The sequence below is a fragment of the Lissotriton vulgaris genome, unplaced genomic scaffold (genome assembly GCF_964263255.1).
Source record: "Lissotriton vulgaris unplaced genomic scaffold, aLisVul1.2 SCAFFOLD_2575, whole genome shotgun sequence".
NCBI classification, from domain to species: domain Eukaryota; kingdom Metazoa; phylum Chordata; class Amphibia; order Caudata; family Salamandridae; genus Lissotriton; species Lissotriton vulgaris.
This window is the reverse complement of record NW_028246190.1, coordinates 311,544-326,592: the sequence shown is the minus strand read 5'-3', so window position 1 is coordinate 326,592 and position 15,049 is coordinate 311,544. Positions and strand designations below refer to the sequence as shown.

General features: G+C 45.7%; 1 long non-coding RNA gene across 1 annotated transcript in view; it reads left to right on the top strand.

Moving 5' to 3' along the window:
- Window positions 1-887: 887 nt before the first annotated feature.
- LOC147666112 (uncharacterized) overlaps window positions 888-15,049 on the top strand; it is a 30,293-nt gene continuing 16,131 nt past the window's right edge. Inside the window, exon 1 of the long non-coding RNA XR_015304881.1 lies at window positions 888-955. This is a non-coding gene — a long non-coding RNA (uncharacterized LOC147666112). The remainder of the gene's footprint in view (window positions 956-15,049) is intronic.

Here is a 15,049-nt window from a genome sequence, read left to right as displayed (position 1 = left end):
TAGCCACCTTTCTCAAGGATGTAAAGATGTTGCTGGTGACCTCCTGGGAGAGAACCTGCAAATCTTCATCGGATGTGGCATGGCAGTTTCTGAGGTGAAAGCTCCCAGTGAAACGGCGGCTACTATACATTCCCAGCTTTCTGCCGATGTCCTTAGGGTTTCATTTGCCCCCTGCGACATAATATTATTGGTTCAGGGTCAAACAGGCCTTCTATAGGCACCTTGACAGTGTGACATGTATGAGATTGAGCAAAGTCAGCACGTCACCTGAATGCAAGTCTTCTGAACCATTCGGTGGGGAAGTTTGGGGAGGTCACATAGGCAACCACCCACACCCAATTGAGAGGGGATGAGAAGTGAAACTTATCACCGCCGGAATATAAGGTCGAATCAGCAGGTAATGAAAGATAGAACCGCGGTCGCAAACTGTGTCTGTCTTCTGCAGATGCGCTCCCCACAGCACCTGTGCGAACTGCAACAGCATATTTTTATCCCTGAATTGGGTGTTGTGTTTCGGTCTGCACACCCAACTAAAGGCACTCCACAGTACTTGCAAACTTCTAGCTTGTTTAAATGCCTTTGATGGCTACAAAATTATCAAAAGACTCACTAGGATTGGGAGTTTTTATATAAAAGGACCCATTCACCTGTAAACTCATCAAATAGATGCCTGACATTATGACTTATATATTATCCTATCCAAACATCAAAAGCTTAATGTAATCTAAGTTGAAGGAACAATCAATCAAGCTTAATGTGTACAGCTTTTTGAGAATAGGAAACCTGTGTAGTTTGGTGTCTGAGCCATACTTTTGGATGTTGATTGTCTCTTGATTCTTATTCTAAAAGCTTTTGTAAAGCTCCTTCTTTTTTGATTTGATTCCATAGATACAGGACCTTCTTTCCTCTCAAGAGCAAAAATCCACAGAGACCGACTGCAGCACAGCAGATACTGGTAAGCACAATTAGATGGCAGCTGCTTTCCAAATAACATATTATTTATTTTTTATTCTTGAGTCTAAAGTGCTTCACCCTTGTTTAAACTTTATTTGATGTCTGCATAGTTTGTGTTTTATCTTGTGCACTGCTACGCCATGCCTACCACAGAATGTTCTTCTCCGTCAAACTTCCATTCTTTCTATTGCTATTTGCCTTGTGTGCTTCCCATATGATGTGTGGTTAATCTAGTGTGCTCCCTGGCAGGTGCTTCACGCAATGTTCTCTGCTGGCATATCACTTGGCCAACATCCACCTAATTTCTGTGCTTGCGTAATGTCCGCTTTCCTGCTTGGCGTGTGCTTGAGCTAGTGAGTGTGATGTTCTGGAAAGAGTTTGGTCATCTTGACTGCTGTCAACTATGCCTTCAGCAGTATGAATTGACTTGTTATCAGTAAACCAGCGTTCAGCAAAATAAATAGTATGTGTGGTCAACCTTGAACTTTATACCTCCAGGAGCGCATTCCACGCGAAAAGTAGGAGCCTCTATGGCCTTTCTAGGTAAGATTACTACAGCTCACATCTGTAAGGCAGCAACATGGTCCACACCATGCATTTACCAAACACTATTGTGTGGATGTATTAGCACGTCAACAAGTCATTGTAGGCCAAGAAGTGCTATAAACACTTTTTCAAACAACTGCAACACCTACCGGTTAGCCACCGCTTTGGAACAATACTGCTATATAGTCTATGCAAAGCTTGTGTATCTACAGCACACATGCCTCGAACAGATATTACTTACCCAGTAAACATCTGTTCTTGGCATATAGAGCTGTAGATTAATTCATATGCGCCCTCCTACCTCCCTGGGCACCTGTAGTTGTTGCAGTTTTCATTCTTTACATTACATACACATGGACATCTATGTACTGCACTCACTCCATTCTCATCTTCTTGCGGGAAAACAATCTAACAATGGAGTCGATGCCCATGCGCACTATCACCGAAAGGAGGAGACACCTTACCTCATGACTTGGAAAGACTTCTTCAAAGAAAAACAACTTGCAAACATCCCAACCCAACACTAAATGGCAGGAGTATGCAAAGCATGCGAATCGACAGCTCTAGATGCCAAGGACAGATGCTTAAGGGGTAAGTAACATAATCCTTCTTAGTTGCGGTCACATCCTTTAGAAAAATTTGTGAAAAGCAAGCACTCAACAGTAAGGAGGACATACCCACTATCTATCTCAAATGTCACCTTACACACATGAAAAACAAAGTATAAATATAGAAAGCGGACTGCGTTTCGCTAAGTGAACAAGAATACATCGTTATTCGAAACGCGTCTGACCTGAAGCTGTAATCAAAATAAAAGACCTGCTTCACCACACAATTCTGGTGTCCGTTTCCAGTCTTTGAAGTGCTACCTGCTGGAGTGCATGAGAAGCTGTGGAAAATCTCTGTTGGATAGCTGATTGGCTGTCGGGTGTCTGTCAACATTCTAAGCAGTCCGGAGAGCCCGCCATCTTGTGTCTCAGTAGAATCGAGACACAAGAGGTGAAAATAAAAAGTGGGAAAAGTTTAAAAGGGCGCAGGGTAGACATCCCCTGACCCCCTAGGTTTTTTGAGGGGGGCCTACAAAAACCAATTTTTTGGGGGGGTTGGGGGGGGGGGGGGGGGAATTTTCGCGGGGTAAGCGCTGGGTACGTTCCCAGGTGCGCTCTCCGGTACGCGCACCATGAGCGCACCACAGGGTAAAACAGAGAAAGAAAATAGATAATACAGCTCTTTTTTGAGAATTGGAGGTAGTTCTAAAAACTGTTATTTTTTCTTCTTTTTTTATGTTTTTTCAGAACAAAAACAAAAACTGGGAATGCAAAACTGCTCAACAGGAGCAAAAAAAAGGGGAAAAATTAGGGCTGGGGAAGGCAGCGGTGTTCTTGCCTCTTGCGTGCAATGAGCTTGATGCTCTGCTCACCATAGCAAAGCATTTTATCGCATTACTTGCACTGTATAGTAATGTCACAAAAAACAGGTTGAATGTTCGGAATCATCTCCAATTCCGCTGCACGTCCTCTCCCTGATGTTGTGGCTCCTCCTGTAGATGTAGAGGCACCGTCCCTTGGCGATTACGTGCCAGAACTCGGACACTCTCCCGGGCATAGTTCTGGGGGTGCCTGCGTTGGACGTGGCGAATCATTGTTGAATTGCCAAAACTGTACTTCCTTCTTGGGTCTCCTCGGGAAAGCACAGTTTGGCAGATTTTGCATTCAACTTTGGGAGCATTCACCTTTTTTAATCCTTCAGGAATTGAAAAAAACTTCCACATAAAATGCTCCTTGACCTTGGGCTGAGGAGGCTCTTCCTTAATGAAGCCATCTGAGTCCTCACTACTGGTAGATTGTCTAGCTGCCATTCTTTGCACAAAATGGTAAGACAGAAAAAAACAGGTCTTGCTGTCTCCAAAGTGAAAGAAGAAATGAAGGAATTGGGTGGGGTTTTCATTAGTTGTAAAAAAAACTGTTACCAACCAATGAAAAGTTATTTTAAGGTCACATGACTTGATGCGCTTACGCTGCGCGTACCGGAGCGCTTCCGGGGGCGCTTACACGGCACGAACGTGAGCGCTTCCGGGGGCACTTACGCGGCACGAACGTAAGTGCTTCCGGGGGCGCTTACGCGGCACGAACGTAAGCGCTTCCGGGGGCGCTTATGCGGCACGAACGTAAGCGCTTCCGGGGGCGCTTATGCGGCACGTACGTAGGCGCTTCCGGGGGCGCTTACGCGGGCTTTGACGTGGTGCGTCTAAAAGACGTTTTGCTAACATTACGAAAATACGTTTAAAGTTGTAATACGGGTATTTACAATCAAAAATACTACTTTTATAAGTATGCTACTGAATGTCTTGCATTATTATTTAGTTAAATGCATACTTTTTTTTCCGCACGAAGAAATGGCGCTCACGCTGCGCTCTCGGGTGAGCTTACCGGTGCGCGCGCACCCAGAGGGCCCCAAGACAATATGATTAAAAAAAACTTAAACATACATTGAAAAAAATATTCTTGTGAAGAAAAAAAAATATTAGTTATATAAAACAGGTAATAAAAAAAAAATCAGTTAAAAAATCGTAGGTTACAAACTCGATATACAAAGGAATTAGCTTTTAAAAAACCTTTGAAATTCACTGAAAAAACCATAGGTTTAACACTCATTATAGTTAGGAATTGGCATTTAAAAAACCTTTGAAATTCACTGTTAAAACCAGAGGTTTAACACTCGTTATAGTTAGGAATAAGCATTTAAAAAACCTTCGAAATTCACTGAAAAAACCATAGGTTTAACACCAGTTATAGTTAGCTGGACATTTTACTCATACAAAACCATTGAAATTCCCAAGTTATAGTTAGTTGGACTCACTATAAATTGCGCGCCCGCAATCCACTGCTGATGATGTCACATATTACATCATTCATAACATGGTCAATGACATCACTAATGACATCACCGATGACATCGCAAATGACTTCACTGATGTAAATATGTATATCATGTGAACAAGGCTCCGTTGAGCCGAAACGTCTTTGACAGTACCTCTGCAATAAAAGGAAAAGCAAGAGCCCATTTGGTCCGTGTCCGAGTTTCTTTTGTCGGCTGGCGAGACTCGTTGCAGCGCAATTCGAAAGCGGCATTCCTGATATATATATATATATATATATATTAGTGTTTCCGGGGTCCCGCGCATGGGCGAGAATATTCTAATGCTTATGACTTTGATGAGGATACCCCTGGAAGAGAACTAGGATTACAGGTAAGTATCTAATCCTTATATGGCAGTAACATGGTCTTCCATACAGACATTCACAACACATTACTGCATGGATGTCCAACCAATCCGAGGCACAAGTGGGACACCTCAAACTCATGAACATCCCGGACAGGGGCCAGACTGCTATACAATCAATGCACAGCTTGTGAATCCAGAACAGGTGAATTCTGCAGAATGCATCTTGAAGAATTTTCTGGATTTACATGCTATCCTTCTACCTCTGCAGAAGTGAGGAGGCTGATAAATAGGAAGTTCAGACAGGAGTGAGTAATACGAGGAAGCCACAACAAGGATAAAGTCACCAAGCGAAAGGGGAAAAAAGAAACTAAAGATGGTAACCACACAAAGGAGCTTCCGTGGTGGGCTTCTGCTGTCACAGGAAGAGGTACCAAATGGCGACACTGCCCAAAGGGGGGTGGGGTGGAGGGGAGGAGGAGGAAAGAGACTAACTAGATAATTTCATACCCAGGCACTAGCTGATGTATAATGCGAGTCCAGAAAAGTCTTCACACTTAAAACGACTTTTAGGTAAGTAACCATTTTGGGCTACAACGGTCTTCAGCCGATGGAAAGATTAACTTTCTCAATGAAGTGCTTCAACTCTGACAATTCTCATCTGAACGTCTTCTGCCTTTTAACAACATACTAACGGTTAGTCTTATGAGCACTTAAACCAATCACTGCTTTTGTACACCAGTAAACTGACATTTGGCATATAGCCACAGACCCGCTCCTAGTGACCCTGCTTTTATCACACAACATACTACACCAGAGAAGAACCTGGAAGTACAGGCCTCCGCTAGCAGGGTTAACCCCAATTTATTTCCCCCAAGACCTGCTCCCTTTGATCCGAGTGTTTAAACCTCAGTCCTGAGTCTCAGTGAAGATGGCTCTGAGACTTCTTAGTCTACTGGTCACCAGCAACCTGTTTGCTGATCACAGAAGGTAGCATGTTTGGGTTGTGCAGCAAGATCTGAAGTCTGTGGGCCCAGCTCTAAGGGAACCTCTCGGATTACATCTAGGTTTTGAAGGACACTGGAAAAGATCCACAGTGGTGGCTGCTCTACATACATTGAACCAGCAGCAGACCCCTCTTCCTTCCCCACTCAGACATGACTTTGAGAGAAGTGGTGGTCAGAGGAATGTGTGTCCGGTGGAGACCCGCCTCAACATTAGTCTACTGGAGTTGCAGGCCATTCACTTGGTGTTGAAAGCTTCCTGCTGTCCATCAAGGGTAGGCTTGATCAGGTCCTTGCGGAAAACACCACCCTTGTGTGGTATTGAAACAATCTGGTTAGGATAGGGTCCTGGTTTCTGTGCCAGGAGGCCCTGCATCGTTGGACCTGTTTGAATAGTCCTGGCATTTCCTTCATAGTACACCTCCTGGTGGGATCTAAAACACCACCCTTGCGTGGTATTGAACAATCTAGTTAGGATAGGGTCCTGGTTTCTGTGCCAGGAGGCCCTGCATCGTTGGACCTGTTTGAATAGTCCTGGCATTTCCCTCATAGTACACCTCCTCCTGGTGGGATCTTTAAACTTCAGGGCAGACAAACTGAGGCGGCTTTGCTAGTTTGACTAGAAATAGTGTTACCGATGGTAAGTAACTTTTTCTCCAGTTGACAAATTGTGTGTACTGATGGTGGCATTGTGAATGATTACAAAGTAAACTGACTGCAGAAATATTTAAAGATGCAAATAGCAGTGATTTTGTGGAAAATAGCAAAACTGCTAGCTGGACATTTCACAGAAATGGTGTCATATGCTAGCTGTAAGAATTGTGATGCCTACTTTGGTAGCTAATTGTGCCATAATGAAAACATTTGGGTCGGTGGGAAGATTTCAGTAATATAGATTTGCTCTCTCCATTTATTTTTTCATTTTGTATCCCTGGAATTCTGATTTACTGTGGATGAAGGCCTGTTTGACAAGACTCTTGCACATGTTTCTTTATAATGTCCTATCTCAGTTCTCCAGGTGCACCTCATGCTGCTGTGGGATTACCCCATATGCCTATTGGGATCTCAGGTAGAGAATAGGAAATATTTTCTTATTAATAGTTGGCACATTAAGGGCAACAGTGGAACTGCAGTCCATCATGCCTCTTGTATTTGTATCATTCGTGGAATTGTCGAGCAGAATATTTTGTCCATAATTAAAATTGTATGCCATGCTACAGTTAAAGGTAATTGGGAAAGCTTACGGAGAAAAATTTACAAAATTATGCTTTTAGGAAACTTGCTAAGTGGGCTAACTGTGGCATCATGGACAAATTACAAGGTGTGCCAAGGCCCCAGCGTAACTTCGTTTTTGAGGCAAGTGTCGCTGTAGATACACCTGCAATCTGTTGTTGGGCCCATGTGTGTAAGTTGTTTTCTTCGAAAAAGTCTTTGGAGTCCCGAGGCACTGTGACTTCTCTTGCTGGTAATGCACACGGTTAGCAGCTCCATTCTTAAATTGTTTTCTTTTCGGCTGTTTGGTTCGGATGTATGCTACGGTTCAACACCGTTGTGCTCTTTTCGGTCCACACAGGTTGCTTCCTTCCGTAGGTTTTGTAATAGCTCGCATCTCCCATTCTTTCTCAGGTTGATGTTTGTGACTTTGCTCAAGCGGAGTTTGGGTCGACTGCCGTCCCTCCAGGTCCTCGCCCTTCGAGGCCCACTCCAGTCTCTCGGTTGCATCTCTCCACCATGCCTCGATGGTAATGGAATAGATACCATTCTGCTACTGCCAAGCAAAGTATCCTTGCACCGATCTCCACCAGGTCTGCAATTTGTGTCTTTTGCTTGAGATTAACAAGGCTGTTTGCGACACGTGCCGCTCCTTTGGCCCCAAAAAGACCCTAAGAGACCCCCAGGCTTGCCGTCTCAAGATGTTGCATAGGGGCAAACTCCTACCCCTGTTCTGACACAGGTGGTCATGAGGTGGGGGACACATTTGACAATCTTCCGCATAGGGACCTTTGGGACTTGTATGCAGACCCTGACTTATACCGTGCCTGCCCTACCGGAGATTCCACGTCCTATCAGGAAACGTTTGGTATGGCCCCCTTCTTCCATAAGGTGGATCTTCACACACAGCCTTTGGAGGAGGACTTTCAAACATTTTTCTCCACCCACCGCTCCACCCAATACCTTCTTATGCTCAAAGGCTGCTCCTCCATACAACGGACATATTTCAAGACCCCTTCTGCACTAGGGCCATAACTCCCTGGGTGGACAAAATTTACTCCCTACTGACCCCATTTACATTTGTGGAAATCTCCCACCTTACTTCCTGGTTGTCATCACAGCCTGTAAGACGTCCAACTCTCAGGCTGCTGGTGATGCCCCTCCACCAGACAAGGAGAGTAAACTTATAGACAATGTGGGAAGAGGGTAGTCCCGCAATCAAATCAAAGGAGCACTGGGAGAGAGGTTATGAAATTGTCTTAGAGGGGACCAGATCTCTAACACCACTATCCTGCACTGGCTGCCCGTTCATCAGAGGATCCGGTTCAAATCCCTGTGCACCGTCTTCAAGGCAGCGCATGGTTTGGGTCCTAAGCCCCTTCAGGCCAAATTCAAGTGGTATGAACCCACACGGACCCTCCGCTCCTCATCCACTAACCTCCTCAGTGTACCTAGGATTAGGAAAGCTACTCATGGTGGCAGAGCTTTTAGCATAGCTGCAGCTCATCTCTGGAATAGCCTTCCCTTGGCAATTAGGAAAACCAACGAACTGTTGCTTTTTCGCAAAAGGATAAAGACTTGGCTTTTCCCCAAAATCACACTTCCCTAGAGCTGTTCCACTCACTTGTCCCTTTGCTGTTCAGTTTTTTCTAGTTGCACTTTTTTCAGCGCCAGGATGCCCGTAGGGTTGCAGCGCGCTTTAGAAATGACATAAATAAATAAATAAATAAACTATGTGCATTAGATACCATGGACACAGCTGTTAGAAGAGTGAACTCAATTTCCTCCGGTGCAGGCACACCTGGCTCTGTATTTCAGTTTTCTAGCCACAGGTTCAGAAGAACTTGTTCCACATGACGTTTGATGGTCAGCATCTTTTCAGTACGCAAGTAGACCAAACGTAAGAAAAGATACAGAAACATCAAAGGCTATGGGCGCACTTCAAATACCGGCACCAAGCACATCCTTTAATTGCACACCCTACTGTGGAGACTCAAAAACAACCTCCCCTGATGCCTGCACGGTTTACTAACACCCAAAGGCCCATCAGCCCTCTTCCCAGAGGCTACTTCATGGGATCCTACAATTCTAAAGGTACAGGTAAAAGTGGCTCCTCCAAAGAAGTTGAGTGGCATCTTCAACTGTTCTTTCCTACTTGGCGGAATGTCACCTTCAACGAGTGGGTGTTGGACATTATCCAACATGGTTATTGAAGTAAGCTCATTTCTACCCCTCCCACCATTCCACCTCGCAAACTGTTCCTGTAACACGAAATGTTACTCAGGGAAGAGGTCCAAGCACTACTTTTCAAAGGGGCTACATGACCTGCCCTCGATCGTCTCCAGGGCATGGAGGTATACTCTCTGTACTTTGTAATTCCCAAAAAAGGACGGGTGCCTCGGGCCCATTCAAAAAATACATCCTCTCTGAGCACTTTCATATGGTCACTCTTCAGGGTGTTATTCCACTTCTGCAACAAGGCGACTTTATGACCGATTTTGATCTGAAGGATGCCTATTCCCATTGCATTGCTTAAGTACCCCATGCCAGACTACACATGCGTCCATTGCAAGCATGCCTAGCACCACAGTGGTCTAAAGTGGCGGGTCATTGAGACAATCTAGTGTTGATCGGCTGCCACACTTGTCGATCTCTGCAGTGGAACACCAACAACCTGTTACAGGGGCGGCCTTTACTCGAATCAGTTCTTCAGAGAACCATTAAAAGGGACTCCTCCCTTTCAGGCTGGGGTGCACACTTAAAGGATCTGACATCCAGGGCCAGTAGGAACCCAAATACCAGGGCCTCCACAATAACTACCTGAAACATCTAGCCATTGAAGGCTTTCGTACCTCACTTGATAGGCAAGGTTGTTCTTGTCTGGACGGACAACATGACAGCCATGTATTCTAAAAATTGGGGCACCCGCTCTCCGCAACTCTCGCAGTTAGCCCAGAGCATTTGCAGCAACAAGTCCAAAAGTGGAAACTCCAACCACAATTCCTCCATAAGTTCTTCCGACATTCAGGATTTACAGAAATAGAACTTGTCGCCACAGCAGAACATTTCAATGTCCAATCTTCACCTCCAGGTTCCCACACCCACAATCTAAAGGCACTGCACTATGGTTGAATTGGTCAAGGATATTTGCTTATCCTTTTTTTGCCTCTCCCACTACTTCCATTTGTGGTTTGGAGGCAAAAGCAGACATCTCTCACCCCTATGCTCGTGGCTTCCACATGGGTCCACCCGCCTTTGTGTACAACTATGCTCAAAGTCACTGGTTCCGCAAGTGAGCCTCCCCAACAGGCCAGACCTTCTCATGCAGAACCATAGAGATATCTGGCATCTGGGCCTCCGGTCTCTCAACCTTGAATTTTTGTTCCTGACGTCCTAGAATTTAGAAAGTTTAATCTTCCTCCTGAATGCATGAGCATTCTTAGATAAGCATGTAGACCTACTACCCGGGCATGCTATGCAGACAAGTGAAAAAAGTTTGTCTAATATTTTCACTCGAAACATATTGATTCTCTAAAGGCCACAGTGTAGGACATGGTCTGCTATCAGCTTAATTTGCAGATTTCCGGCCTCGCCTTCTCCTCCATATGGATACACCTAGTTGCTGTGGCTGTCTACCTTCAGAATAGACAAAAAGTCTCTCTCTTAAGAATTCCACCCATTAAAGCTTTAATGTAGGAGCTCAAGAGTCATCCTCCCTTAGGTTCCAAAAGCCCCGGCATGGAATCTCAGCATTGTACTGACTAGACTTATGAGTCCACTCCTGCCACCTTCAGTTCTTTCTTGGACGGTGGCATTGTTAGTTGCTATCACTTTCCTCAAGTATGTCAGTGAGCTATAGGCATTAATCATAGAAGAACCTTTCTTCCAAGTTCATAGGGATAGGGTTGTCCTTTGCACCAACCCCAAATTTCTCCCTACGGTAGTCTTGCAGATCCGCTTTACTCTTTTGAAATCCCATCACATCCCACCCCCCTCCCACAAAAGAACCTAGTTGCAGAATGGGCTCTCCATGCTTTGAATATGAGCCAAGCCCTCATGTACTACAATGATAGAAGTAAAGCATTTAGGAAAACACAACAACTCTTTGTTGCTTTCTCCAGCACCCATAAAGAGAAGGCTCTGTCTGAATTAGGCGTTGAAAGATGAATTGTGTGATGCTTCCAGACATGCTATACTAAAGCTAAGAGAACTCTGCCCATTCCTCCCAGAGCCATCTCCACTCAAAACAAGCATTTGCATTGCAATAAGTCTCTTATTTAAGCAAGTTTAAGCTATTGGCATTGTAAATGACAATGCTTATAGCTCCAACTCGCCTAAATGCAAGATCTATTTGTAAAAAAGTAGCTCTGTTTATACTGGACCAAAGTAAGGTACAGTGTGCACAGAGTCCACAGTCCCCAGAGGTATGGCAGAGGCTAAAGTTAGATATAACCTTACTCTCTGAAGTGTTAGCTTGGTCGAGCAATAAGGCAGTATCCGAGGACAGTGTAAAGCATTTGTTGTACACACTCAGTCAGCAAATGGTCTCACACACTCCAGAACTTAACTCTAGGCCAATTGTTTTGTATATAAAAATATATAGTTACTTTATTTTAGAACCACAGTAGGTATCGTAAATACTTTCTCAGAATGAGATGTTGCAATTGAATACTTTCAAATAGCAGTTGACTTTTAAATGCAATGGTTACAGTTGCAATATGCAACACAAGTTTAAACACAATTTATCATTGAGCTCAATGGACGTTTTTAAGTAAATACAATAAAATTACTTTACAGTACTTTTTCTTACTCGGGGCTGGATCCTGGATTCAGCCCTGTTGCATTTCCTGTAAGCAGTTGAAAGAAATCGTTTTTGTTATATAGGCGATTTTTAAGGAATATTTGTAAGTTTGAAAAATGGCACTTAGAAGATTTTCTGGTAAAAACCAGACAATGGATTGCTATGGAGGAAAATTGAGTTAACAGTAAACCACAGTTATAATTACTTTACAGGTTCAGTGCTGGGCTAAAAGATACAACACTGGGATCTCTCCCTAATAACAGGTGAGTAATTCGGAGTTCGTTGTTCGGCTGATTTTTAGTGAATATTTTAAAGTTGCAAAACTCCACACTTAGAAGAAATTCTGAGTGAAACCCAGACAATGTTACCCTATGGAGAAAATTAAGTTATCGGTCTTTGGGTAAGTACTCGGCTGGCAGAGTTAATGTTCTGGGGGTAGACTCTGGGATCTCCCAGGGTCAGGTAAGTACAATTGTTACACCCTCAGCGGCACAGGGGCAGCCTGGTGCAGAGTGAGTAGGCCCAATGTTATCCTATGGAGGATAGGGGACCTTCGGTTGGTGGCTGCTAGCAGGCAGACCACGTGGCTGTGGGAGCGGAGTTCCTGGTCACTTACACAGGGCAAGTGGGGAAGTAGAGTAGGGTAGTTGCTGCACTTCCAGCGGCACTCGGGCGGCTGGGTGCAGGGTGCTTTTGAGCCTTCGTGCGCCCAATGTTGTTCAATAGGAAACTTGGAAGTTGAACGAAGGCTGCAGGCTCGGGGACGGAGCTTCAGGTGCGAACACAACTTCGAGAGGTAAGTTGGGATCTTGGAGGATAGGTAGACACCCAGGAGTTGGGCACAGGGGGCCGTTGGGGCACCAGGTGCAGGGGTGTCTTTGGACGTTGGGAAATCTTACCCTCAGCTGGTCGTGGTTGGAGGGTTCCCTTGTTGTGAGGCTGCAGGCGTCAGGATCGTCGAGGAGGGTCTTTGGGCACTGGATTCCAGGTCGCAGTCGTGGGGAACGTCCTCTGGGTCTTTGTCCACTCAGGCACGGGCCGGGCTCGGCGGGTGCAGAGTGTGCTGGATTCACGTTCCTGGCTCGCACCAGGGGTTGTTGCTGTTTAAGCAGAACCACTGCTCATTGGAATCCCAGTCTTTAGATGAGCAAGGCAGGCAGGTCCTCCGGGGTTTTCGAGGTTGCTGTCTGCAGGAGACGCCAGGGTTTTAGCAGGAGCAGGTTCAAGGATGAACAGGCCGGTAGGGCTGGGGCCAAGTCAGTTGGTGTCGTCCTCTTGTTAGCAGCTGCACGGCAGGTCTTCTTGTTTCTTGTTCTTCGTCTTGTTTCAAAATCGGTATCTCAGGAAGGAAGGTTCAGGGTGCCCCTAAATACTAAATGTAGGGGCGTTACAGATAGGGCAAGGGCAGGGACCAATGGGTCTCTGTCCTGGGGTGAGTACACCCCCTATCCTGCCACTCTCTTGTGGGAGGGGGGCAGGAGCCTATCTCTGATTGGGCAGGGCTCCCCATCCTCAAGATGGCGGTAGCCTGGAGTTGTGCTTAACCTCGCCTCTCCCACCTGAGGGGTGGGGTTGGCAGAGGCTGGCACACCCCTTTCCTTGCTTTGTTTTTCCCGCCTGTCTTCCCGCCAGAGTTGGGGTCAGAACCGGTGGGGGCCAGTTGCTGAGTACAGCAAGTGCCTTGGAGAAGCTCACAAAGGCGGCATGCCTTTGAAGCTTCCCCTGCCCATCCTGGGGGAGGAGGTTTGACATCTCGTCGTATATATAATTTTTGTTACTTTTCTTCGAACCCATTGACCAAGTGTTAATAAAATATTATTCACAGAACTGGAAGCCCTCTGGGTTGGGAGGTATCGAATCAGGTTGTTAATTGTTATCTGTGCCCCTTTTTCATGCTGTGAAGATATTTTTAGATATGCATCCTATTCATGGAGAGGACAAAGATACCCACGACTTGTCATTCAAAATAAAAGTGCTTGAGGACTCGTGTGGTACGCAAGATCCATACTATTGTGGAAATTCTGAAATGAGATCGTCATGGACACGTTCTTTCACCGGTTTGGCATAGTGAACTGATAATTTAAAAAAAGTAAAACCATATGGGTATAAAATATCTACCTCAAACGTATGTTCTGCAGTCCACCCTTTCTGCAAACCGTAGTGTACATACAAAAGCAAAAAAATATAATATAAAAAATGCAATTGTTTTAATTAACAACGTTATGCTACAGGCAAAACCTCAGCTTAGCTACTGTGTTATAGGTCTATCTGAACAAAACCGGTTAGTATTAGATTCCTTACCTTAGAATATCCCCAGGCGTCAGACTGGATCCGGAAACTTTTGCGTAGCAGTACCCTTTCGCGTCGGTAGGCGTGGTCTGCGGCTCCGCGTCCGGCGTCGTTGGCGCCGGGATGATGTTGCCGGAGTACTTAGACACAGCCCTCGCGCGCTGACATCAGTTCTTCTTTTTTCCGCGCCAGCAAGCGCAGATCCGGGGAAAAAGTTGTACCCTTAGTCCATTTTTGACGAACTTTTTCGATCCTTTTGATCATCTTTCGAAGTCGCTGGACTCCGACGGTGCCGGTAGGGATGCCCGGGTTCAAACCCTGCGTCGACTGCAACCGACCGATGTCGGTTTTGCAGCGTGAATCTTTCTGGATTCACTATGCTGTGCATTATTCCGCGGTCTTGTGGTTGGGTCCGGAATCGTAGTCTTTTTTCTTTTGTAGCCCAGATTAGCGTCGACCTCCCACGCTTCCTGCAGAAGCTCCCACTCTTGGGCGCCATCTTCAGATTCTTTTTACCGCGGTTGGGTCTGGATCGCTCCCGAAAGGGCTCCATACATTTTGGAAAAATTAAAATACGCATTTTTGGACGAAAAGATATTGGGAAAGACTACAGGAGACTATATCATCGAAGAGGACGACGAAGGAAAAGAAGAACTTCAAGAACTTCGACGTCCATCGGGGAATGCACGCTCAGGGGGCCCCCTGAACGCATGAGATGGACAACACTCCTTTCAAATTCTGCCGTAACTGCCACCACAAGTACGCGCAGAAGGACCAGCACCCGGTTTGCAACCTTTGCCTAACGGTCGGCCACGAGAGCGAGGACTGCAACGCCTGCTCCGCCTTCACGCCAAAGACTCTTCGAGCTAGAGCGAGACACAGGGTAGCCATTGCCAACATGCAGGGCAAGGGCCAGCCACTGTCCCTTCGAGGCCTGGGGCTATCATCAGACGAAGAGGACAACGCCGCCGCCGAAGTCGACGGCTACACGGTCGTAGAGACCGATAATACGAAGACTCT